The sequence below is a fragment of the Mandrillus leucophaeus genome, unplaced genomic scaffold, assembly GCF_000951045.1.
Source record: "Mandrillus leucophaeus isolate KB7577 unplaced genomic scaffold, Mleu.le_1.0 Scaffold56, whole genome shotgun sequence".
Classification (NCBI taxonomy): Eukaryota; Metazoa; Chordata; class Mammalia; order Primates; family Cercopithecidae; genus Mandrillus; species Mandrillus leucophaeus.
This window is the reverse complement of record NW_012106030.1, coordinates 550,600-560,452: the sequence shown is the minus strand read 5'-3', so window position 1 is coordinate 560,452 and position 9,853 is coordinate 550,600. Positions and strand designations below refer to the sequence as shown.

General features: G+C 38.1%; 1 non-coding gene across 1 annotated transcript; it reads right to left on the bottom strand.

Moving 5' to 3' along the window:
- Positions 1 to 675: 675 nt before the first annotated feature.
- Positions 676 to 747, bottom strand: TRNAQ-CUG. Its single transcript has one exon. It is a non-coding gene; the product is annotated as a tRNA-Gln (tRNA).
- Between the last annotated feature and the right edge of the window lie 9,106 nt (positions 748 to 9,853).

Here is a 9,853-nt window from a genome sequence, read left to right as displayed (position 1 = left end):
GATGGCACAGCCATCTGTGCTACACACCTAGGCTATACGGTATAGCCTATGGCTCCAAGGCTACAAATCTGTACATCATAGTACAGTATGAATATGGTAGGCAATTGGAATGCAGTGGTAAATATTTGTGTATCTAAACATAGAAAAGGTACAGTAAAAATATAGCATTATCATCTTATGGCACCACCACCACACCTGCTGTTCATCATTGGCTGAAACCTCATTATACAACCCATCACTGCCCTTACTAATGTGTCAGTCTAGTTGTCAAAAGTGTCTGTGGGCCAGGGTACACGGCATGAATTACACCATCCCATGACCTCTCCTCTCTAACTCGTGTTATTTTAAAAATAAGAATCTGTAAGGAATTCCTTTGGAATTTCTGTATATGACCAACTGCCTGTTGGATGAAAGAATAATTTCCGATTGTGTGGACCCCTTTTCTTTGTCTGAGACAGAGAATCTCCCTCTGTCACCCAGGCTGAATGTCAGTGGCAAAGCTCATTGCAGCCTCTGCCTCCCAAGTAGCTGGGATTATAGGCACCTGCCACCATGCCCAGCTAATTTTTGAATTTTTGTATTTTTAGTTTTACCATGTTGGCCAGGTTGGGTTTGAACTCCTGGCCTCAAGTGATCTGCCCACCTTGGCCTCCCACAGCACCCAGCCAATATGAAAGATTCCACCGAGATTTGAACTCGGATCGCTGGATTCAGAGTCCAGAGTGCTAACCATTACACCATGGAACCCTCCTTCCTGATGTTATATTCTGGAAATACAGGCAGCAGAAAGGGATTTAGATGACTAATAAGACACTCATAGTAAAGATCAGTAAAGCCAATGAAAAAATCAAACTCTACGTGCATATTGATTTTGTATGTTATTGGCAAAGCTGGACTGACTTTTCTTTATATCCTCTAAGTCATATTTAATTGTGATAAAAGCCTTTATATCATTCATTTATTAATTCCTTCACCAAAAATCATTGAGCATCTGCTACATACCAGGCACTATTGTGACACTGGGGATACAGTGGTAAATGAGAGAAACAAAGACCTGCCCTTTATCCTGGTAAGCAATTTTTATTCCAAAGAAATATCATAATGGCCAAATACAAAGATGGTGAGCTAGAAAGGTGACCTGCCTGAAAACTGGACAGCCTGGCTTTATCACTCCTATGTGCCTTCTGTTCTCTTGAGTTCAGGTAACTTGTTTACAAATGAGAGAACTGAATAAATAAACTTTAAGACTGTCTTTCATTCTTTCTCTCCTATTAACTACAACCCCATGACATCCCATGTGACAGACCCAACAAATTGTGAATACCTGGAGCTTACATTAAGGCTTTCTCTAGAATTCAGAAATTACTGGGGGGTGAGAGGAGATTGCTATCTGAGATCAAAATACATAATCAACAAATCTTGAACTGCAGCATAGACATGTAAAGTCCCATCCTTCAGGGGAGAGGGGGACACCAGACCAGTATGTCTTGACCATTTTAACAATGTTAGCTGAGATGGTAGCACTGCTTTGTAACATAGTAGCTCATAAATATTCATCACATGAATGCATGAGCCTTTCAATCCTAAAATCCTGTGACATTATTGCACTACACGGAGATAGCTTTTTAAAGGAAATATTTTTTAACCAAAAATAAATGCCTTTTTATCTGAAATTGGGGTTCTTTTTACTTTGTGAGATCAGAGGCCACACGCCTCTGAGAGTCTCTAGAATTTCATGAGAGTTGGGGCTGTGTCAATCTTGTTCATCACTGGAATTCCAGCTTTAGGACAGCGGCTGGCACTCAGCAAATATTGGCAGAATGAATGAATTGACGAGAACTAATGAAGAAATTATCCTTTATAAACAACATCCTGAGGCAGCTTGACTCATACAATCGTCCTTCTGCCTCAAGTCTGAAAAGCCCAGGACTCTTCTGAAAGGCCAGAACGAAATATTTTAAAGCAATCTTAAGAATATATTTAAACAGATTGTATGTGCTTTTATCACATGCCTAGTTCTCTCTACCCCTTTTATCCTTGCCTGCCCAGTAAAAGATTCTTCTCCCCCGATGCCTTCCCAGCACAAATTGTGCAAGGCCCCTCCACAGTGCCTGCCAGGCTGGATGAAGGAACCAGGGTAAACTCAGAGGTAGCCTGCATTCATTGCCTGTGCTACATAATTAGAAGCTTCCAAGTCCTCAATTCCCTGTTCACCAATATAAGACCTTTTTATTAAAAACACTGGTTTTCAATTCCCACTGTGTCCATGAGATAACAAGGCATAAAAAAGAAATTGGATGGTGCTAGGTACATAAAGGTTTGGGAAAACATTGTTTAAATAGTGAAGAATTTATTTCTAGTCAAAAGTCTAAGAACAAGTCCATGAGGAGTTCAAAGGCATAAATATATATGAAATATGATATCAATATACTTTCTTGTTCCCATAAATGTCCTAGTGTGCACTCATCTACGATGTCTCTCAACTAATATAAGACCCCATTACGCATCACAAGATGGGGAATACAATGAAAGTTCCATTTAACAGTCCATGCCTAGTGTTGCAGAAATCTTCAAGGCCTACAGATACAGTTCTTTAGCACTCGTTATTCAAGAGCCTGCTCTGTAATATCAATACGAGTAAACAAACTTTTACAACTTAAAAATCTGTGGTTAAAAGTGAGACCCCATTGGCCACATTACCTCTACAGACTGTATTCATCAAGAATGGAGACTTCTCAATTCCACTTCCATCTTTTTAGGACCATCTGCCTTGATGCACATCTAACTCAACTGATAAATAGAAATTTCCCAGCTTGCTTGTTTAAATCTTGTGTTTAAATCTAGTTGCCCACCAGAACAAAGAAAGAGAAAGATGTTACCATTTGTCGAGCTACTGACTAGGTATCTATTTATTTCTAACAGAAAGGCAACATCAAGAAAGTGAAAATTGAAGCTATAGAGAGAAGAAAAAAAGTATGAGCTAACAAAATGATTCCGAAGGCAGAGTATACGATGGACCTGGTTATTCATCATATATATTCCACTGTTCTTTGTCCCACAAAAATAGTCCTTAATAGTATTACTTTCTGGTGTAGCTACTAGGTTGTGAGTTAATTCATTAAGAAGCCAAATTCCCACTCAAAAATCATGTTGTTTAGAGCAACTGGCACAGAGCTCTGTAACAAAAATATTCAACAGATGATTTTGGTTCAAAGAATCTAATGCTATTTGCTTGCTGAGGAGGGAACAGAAGATAGGCACAGTGAAAACAGCATGGTCTTCTATTATTTAAACCTTTCAGGTAAAAAACAAAGTATGTAATCCCAGTACTTTGGGAGGCCAAGGTGGGTGGATCACAAGGTCAGGAGATCAAGACCATCCTGGCCAACATGGTGAAACCCTGTCTCTACTAAAAATACAAAAATCAGCAGGGCGTGGTGGCACGTGCCTGTAGTCCCAGCTACTCGGGAGGCTGAGGCAGGAGAATAATTTGAACCCAGGAGGCAGAGGTTGCAGTGAGCCGAGATTGCGCCACTGCACTCTAGCCTGGTGAAAGAGCAAGGCTCCGTCTCAAAAAAAAAAAAAAAAAAGACCATTCTTAGCTAGACAGCGTTGCATGGTAGCAATCATTCAAACTCTGGCATCATATAGACGAAGGTTCAAATTCCAGTTTTTCAGTTATTATCTCTGAAACATGAATGTAATTCTCAATCCTACTTGTTGAATAAGAAGGATACTCCTGCCTTTCTGAATTGTAAAGATTAATCATAAGTACATATTAATATACAGCACCTATCACATAAGTGTTTGACTTATAGATGGTGCTAAATAAAGAGTACCTATGGTTTATGTCCACTATATATGACATTTGGAACATAGGTATGTTACTACGTATCAGTGATAATAGTAAAGGATCAATTCAGCTCAGTGAAGAAGGAATTTTCTAAGAGTTAGAACTGCTCAAAGATCAAATCAACTGGATTGCTTACTATGAGGTGGTGACTTCCCCATCATCAAAAGCCTTCAAGTAAAATCTAAATGACCTTTTAGATTTTGATCTAAAATCTTAGGCATGATGAGTAGGGAATTAGGTACAAGGCTTAAATTTTAACATTTAAATGCTAAATTTCTATGATGCCTTGAAGTTCCTGATAGATTCTGAAACAATGAGCACAATTTTTCTGGTTTTTTTTTTAACCACAGATAACAATATTAGACAGAATGGAGCAAATTTGTCACAAGACATTGAGTTTGGCTTAAGTGATAACTTTGCATGTCTAAAAAAATTAGTATTTGGATTCATGATACTTTTTTTCCACCAGACCTTAGAAAAATAGGAAGGTCTAAACGTTCCTCAGCCTCTGGCTCCCAGTTGTCTGTTTAAATAGCTCTCACTGTTCCACTTCATTGTTTTCTCTCCATTTGAGAAGCAGACATGCCAAAGGTAGTTAAGCAAGTGCCATTGATCAGCCCTAGAAAAACATCCATTTACTTGCAATTTATCAGGATATGCCCTGGGAATTATCTTCTCCAACCCCCTCTCGGTTTTTCCATTTCCTATAGTTCTCTCTCTCCCTTCTTCCTAATCCATCCAGAAGGAGAAAAAAATATCTGCTTGTCTCATACACAGTTTTCCTCTCTTCTCTGAAGACGCAGCATACTCAGCCTTATAGAGAATTGCCTGGTCCCAATAAGGCTATTCTGTCGCCAAATGGAATCCTCATGCTACCCACCAAAAGAATTGTTTTCTTCCTCTCATTGCAAGGCATTTCCTTTTGTCAGACTGTATCTACATAATCCTAGAGAAAAGCAAAACCTGGGGAGATGGGGGAAAGACACAAGCTCTTGGGGTTTCTTAAGGCTTAGGGATCTTTGTAAAATCTCTGAAAATGTATTCAAAATTTCATGGGCATGTACACTTGGCTGGATGAGTGTCCATGGCTTCATCAGATGGTTAAAATGCTGCACATGATACAAAAATTGGTTAAGAATCAATGTCTTACAGGAGAAAAAATATTTGCAAATAATATATTTGATAGGGGTCTAATATGCAGTATATGTAAAGAACTCTTGCAATCCAATAATAAAAAGATAAATAACTGAATTTTTAAAAATGGGAACATTCTTCAAAGAAGATACACACGTGGCTAATAAATGCATGCAAAGATAATCAGCATCATCGGTCATTAGGAATACCCCTTAACACCCATGAGGATGGCTAACATAAGAAAGACAGATGATAACATGTGTTGATGTGGATTTGAAAACATTGGAAGCAGTTTCTTTCTGACCAATCACATATTAGTCACAAATTGGTAACACAAATGGAATCTGACCAATCACCAATTTTATGGCATAGGCATCCAAGAACACTCCCATGATGTAAATATAAGCATCTCCAGCTACTGGAACCCAGACAATGAGTAACCAACAGTGAGAAAATCTGAAAATTTGGCATCACTGACACATGGTAGAATCTTGAGGCTGTGTTTCTAAATTGTTCTTCTTCTCCACCCATACAGTGAAGTCAAATTATATCTTCTTCCATGGTTTTGTAAATGAAGCTTAATGAAATTACATGCCTCACACCATTTGATTTTTTGTCTGAAATGCCTCTGTGACTTTAAGGTGACATTCCTGGGTTTTTTTTTGTTGTTTACCAAAGAAAGTGTTCGCTTGAAAAAGTGTTTGGATGTGTTGCTAAATACCTTGTTTTATTCCAATAAAATTGAGACATCATAGACAGAAAACTCATCTGAAAGCCAAGTGGCCCTGTGTTTCGATTATTGTTGTTGCATAACAAGCTAGTCCAAACCTGAATGGTTTAAAATAACTACAGTATTCTATTTTGCTCAAGATTTTATAGGTCAGGAACTTGGACAGGACTTGGCTGAGAGCTTCATCTCTAATCTGTGTGACAGCAACTGGAGTGACTGAGGTTAGAGGATTCACTTCCAAGATGGCTTATTGCTAATGTGACTACCATCTCAGTACTCTTTGGTCTCTCTTTCTCCTCCTCCTCCCTTCCTCCCTCCCTTCCTCTCTCTTTCTTTCTCTTGGAATGTCTTTCCATGCAGCATCTCATCATCCAGGGAGTCTCCATGTGCCTGGGGGTTCTGTGGTCTCAAGGAAGGCATGCTTCTTTTATGATGCTGGCTTCTAAGAGGGAGGAAGCAGTAACTACTGCTTCCAGGCCAGTTAAGAACAATGCCCAGGATTGGCACAATGTCACTTGTGCTATATTCTATTGGTCAAAGCACTCAGAGCCTGCCTAGATTCAAGAGAGAGGAGAAATACACTCTGCCTCTATATGAAGAAGTGGCAAGATCATGTTGCAGAAGGGCATGCTGATTAGCCTTTATTGTTGCAGCTGTGTGTGGAAACCATGACCATATCCTGGAAAAGTTGCCATCCACCTTGTATTATATCATGCTCTCAAGAATTGGTCTTTTCACTTGGGAAGTGCAGGAACTGGACCAGGGTTCTACTTAGAATCTTTTGGTTGCAAGAAACAGAGACACACTCCAAGTTACCTTAAGAAAAACATAGTTCTTATAGAAAAATACAACAGATTGCCACTAAAACAAGAAAGCCCTCAAGCACCAGCTATGCCCCCTGGCCTCTATTGAAATGTTGGAATGTGTGGTCTTCCTCTCTTGGGAGAGTGCTGTGCTCATAAATCTGATTTGTCCTAAATCTTCCTCATAGGCACACTCTCCAGTATCTCTGCAGAGTCCATCATTTTTAACCCCTAGTTAAACACATTCTCTCCTTAGTTGCAGATTAAAATTCCATAGAAAATCAATTGCCCACCCCCTTCCTTTCACTGCAGCAATTGCATAAGCCTCTTGCCACTCCAAGGACTGGCTTTTTTTTTTTTTTTTTTTGTCAGTTACACTTTTTATCTAATCAGCTATAGCAGTTAGGAGATGGGTAGATTGGTGTTGAAGATAAAGATGGCATCACTTGGTCCAAAAAAAAAAATGTCCAACTGAAAGGCATGATGATCCATGAGTAATATAACTAAATAACCACCAAAGCCATTTCAGCTCCAAGAGCGTATGGATTTTGTAAAGGTAATTTCCATTAGCTTGTGCAGTAACACAATAGCCTACTCATTTCACAATGCCTCACAGAGTGTTCTAAAAAAAGGAGCTACTGAGCAGCTTCCATTCCCTAGAGAGAAGAAAGAGTGCTTCAGGGACCCAGCCTAATTTCCTATAGCCATTCTATTATCCCAGCTGTATCTATGGTTTCTATTAACCCTTCAGTGCTATTGATCAGCCTGGTCACAATGAAAGAGCTTTATTGAATTCCAAGTAATGGAAACTCATTACATGGCCTAGATAATTAATTACCAATTCTTTCCTTTTAGTGAAATTGAAACTGGCTGTGGAGAACAAGCTGCGCGAGCCCAGTAATGCAGCCTGTTTGAAGCTTTATTTAATGCCTATGAGGAGCACTCTACGCTGGCCTTGGAGATGTGTTTGATGTAGTGCAGACCCTTTTTACAACCCAAGCACTTTCCTTTAAAATAAACCATCTTTTCAAATGGAATCAATTGAATGGAGGAGACACTTAAACTGTACAAAGTAAAAATATCAAAACAAAAATATAAATCATATAGGGATATGAAAGTAAGGCATTGCTTCACTGATACTTTTAAATCAGGTCATCAAAATGTTTTTGCTGAATAAGAATAAATGTTCTTATTCAAGTGGTTTACTTGTATAAGTCAGAAGTAGAGGCTGGGTTCGTGTCCTCAATCTTGTCTTTTGTTTTCCTTGCCCCATATGACTTCTTCTAGGTATATAGCTGATGTAATTTTCAAAGAACAGTGAGTTACATCAGTAATATGTTGAAGACTGATAACATCATCCCTGGGATGGAATGAAAACTGAGAAAGACAGTAGTTACTAATGATAGATGGCCTGGATGGAAATGCCTACTATGTGCCAGGCACTGTGCTAGCTCCTTTGCAAATATCGTGTCATTTATTCTCACAACTCTATGATATGGCTTACATTAACACCTATTTTAAAGGTGAGGATAACAAAGCTCAATCAAACTGCCCAACATCACAGGGCTATAATTCCAGGAATCCAAATTTCTGTCTGCCTAACTCTGTCTATTAAACCATGCTATCGCCCCCAGAACTAGTATGATAAAAAGACAAGCCATTTCAAAAATCATTTACAGGAAACGTGAGAAAGACTTATAGTTATACAAAGATCAAAGTGCAATATGAAAAAGACAATTATGCCTGGAGTTAAAGCATAAGAGGAAATAGTTCTTTTATCACCTTCATGTCTCTTCTTATGAGTACTGGTGGCAGTATGGAATGTAACAGTAATTTGTGTTTTGCAAAAATTAGCCCTAAGACATCTGAAACCTGGATGACAAGTATAAAACCTAGAAAAGATAGACTCCGAGCCTTACACAATCCTCTATGTTATAAGCAGTGGAGATTTATTTAATTTTAATTATACAGGATGAACTTGAATTTGATTCTTTCTAAAAGAAACACAAGTTAGACTCCAAGAAGCACTGAAGTGACCAGGATGTTCTTCATTCTTTATATCAAACTGTATGATAACCATGACATTCTGGATACCTGCAGAGAAAGAGTTATTCAACTCTCTGGTACCGACATATTTCTACTACCACCAGTTAAAGTTCTCTGCTCATATACAACCAGCAGTGTCTGTCCCCAAACTGGCTCACACTAGTTGTGCTTGTTTTGGCAAATACACAGTTTATTATTAGATAAACCAATGAAATGAGAAGTGTGAAAAGAAAGAGTCATTGATTGTATTTTAAAAAGATAAAACAAGTTTGAATGCTTTAGAATACTTGAAAATCACTTAAACTATTGTTTAATGAGACAACTGTTAAAATCAGAGATTTTATGAAAAACATAATTACTTAAATTAGCTATTTAAAACATAATTATTAAACATAAAAACATAATTGTTACTTAAATTATGTACTTAAATTACTTCATAGGGTACTCCTAAGGACTTGCTCTACTTTAAAGAAAATTAATTAAAATTATTGTGGGTAGAGTTAATGCAAGTAAGATGCAAATATCTTCGTCAGACTGACTCAAATTGACTTAATGGGCCTTGGTCCTACCTCAAAGTATGTACTTTCAAGTTAAATAAAACTACTACATGAGTCACTTTTAATCCCACAATAATTATGTATTTTTAAATAAATAAACCAGTTGTCTGTCCAGCCTGTCTAGGCTAAGAGGATTTCTGATATACCACAGGTTTCTTCATGGGAGGCAGAGTGAGACTTTATATCACACACACTTTGAATTCTGAACATCCTCTTATCTCCTTTATCCTAAAACTCCATTCTGTCCTGCAGCTGTTTTATGTCAGTCTAACCCTCCTCAACAAACTCCTCATTCCTCAGCCATCTGTCACTGGCTATCTACCTGCTACTCCCTCTTCCTCACCTCTTCTTAGAGAGGTCAACTGAGTCCCTTTGGCTTTCTGCAATTCTATCCCCATGTGCTCAGCATAAGAAAGGTCCAGAAAGCCAAAAAAGAAAGAAAGAAAAAAAGGAAAAAAGACTGCTTTAGAAAGTGAAGTAAAATAAAAGGTTGTATCTGTATATATTCCCATTTTCATACCATCTACATTTTAGTAACTACTTGGGCAGACCTCTATTCATTCCTAGAAAGCTTCCTTAATGGGTTTTTTACTTTTAAAATATAAAGCATAGTCCCCACATAAAAATCAACATCTTTGAAGAAATTTGTCATCACCCATCAGTCAAAACTCTGCAATGATGATGAAGTGGGAAAATTTAAAATGCTCTGTGGGGAAGACGGAAGTGCATC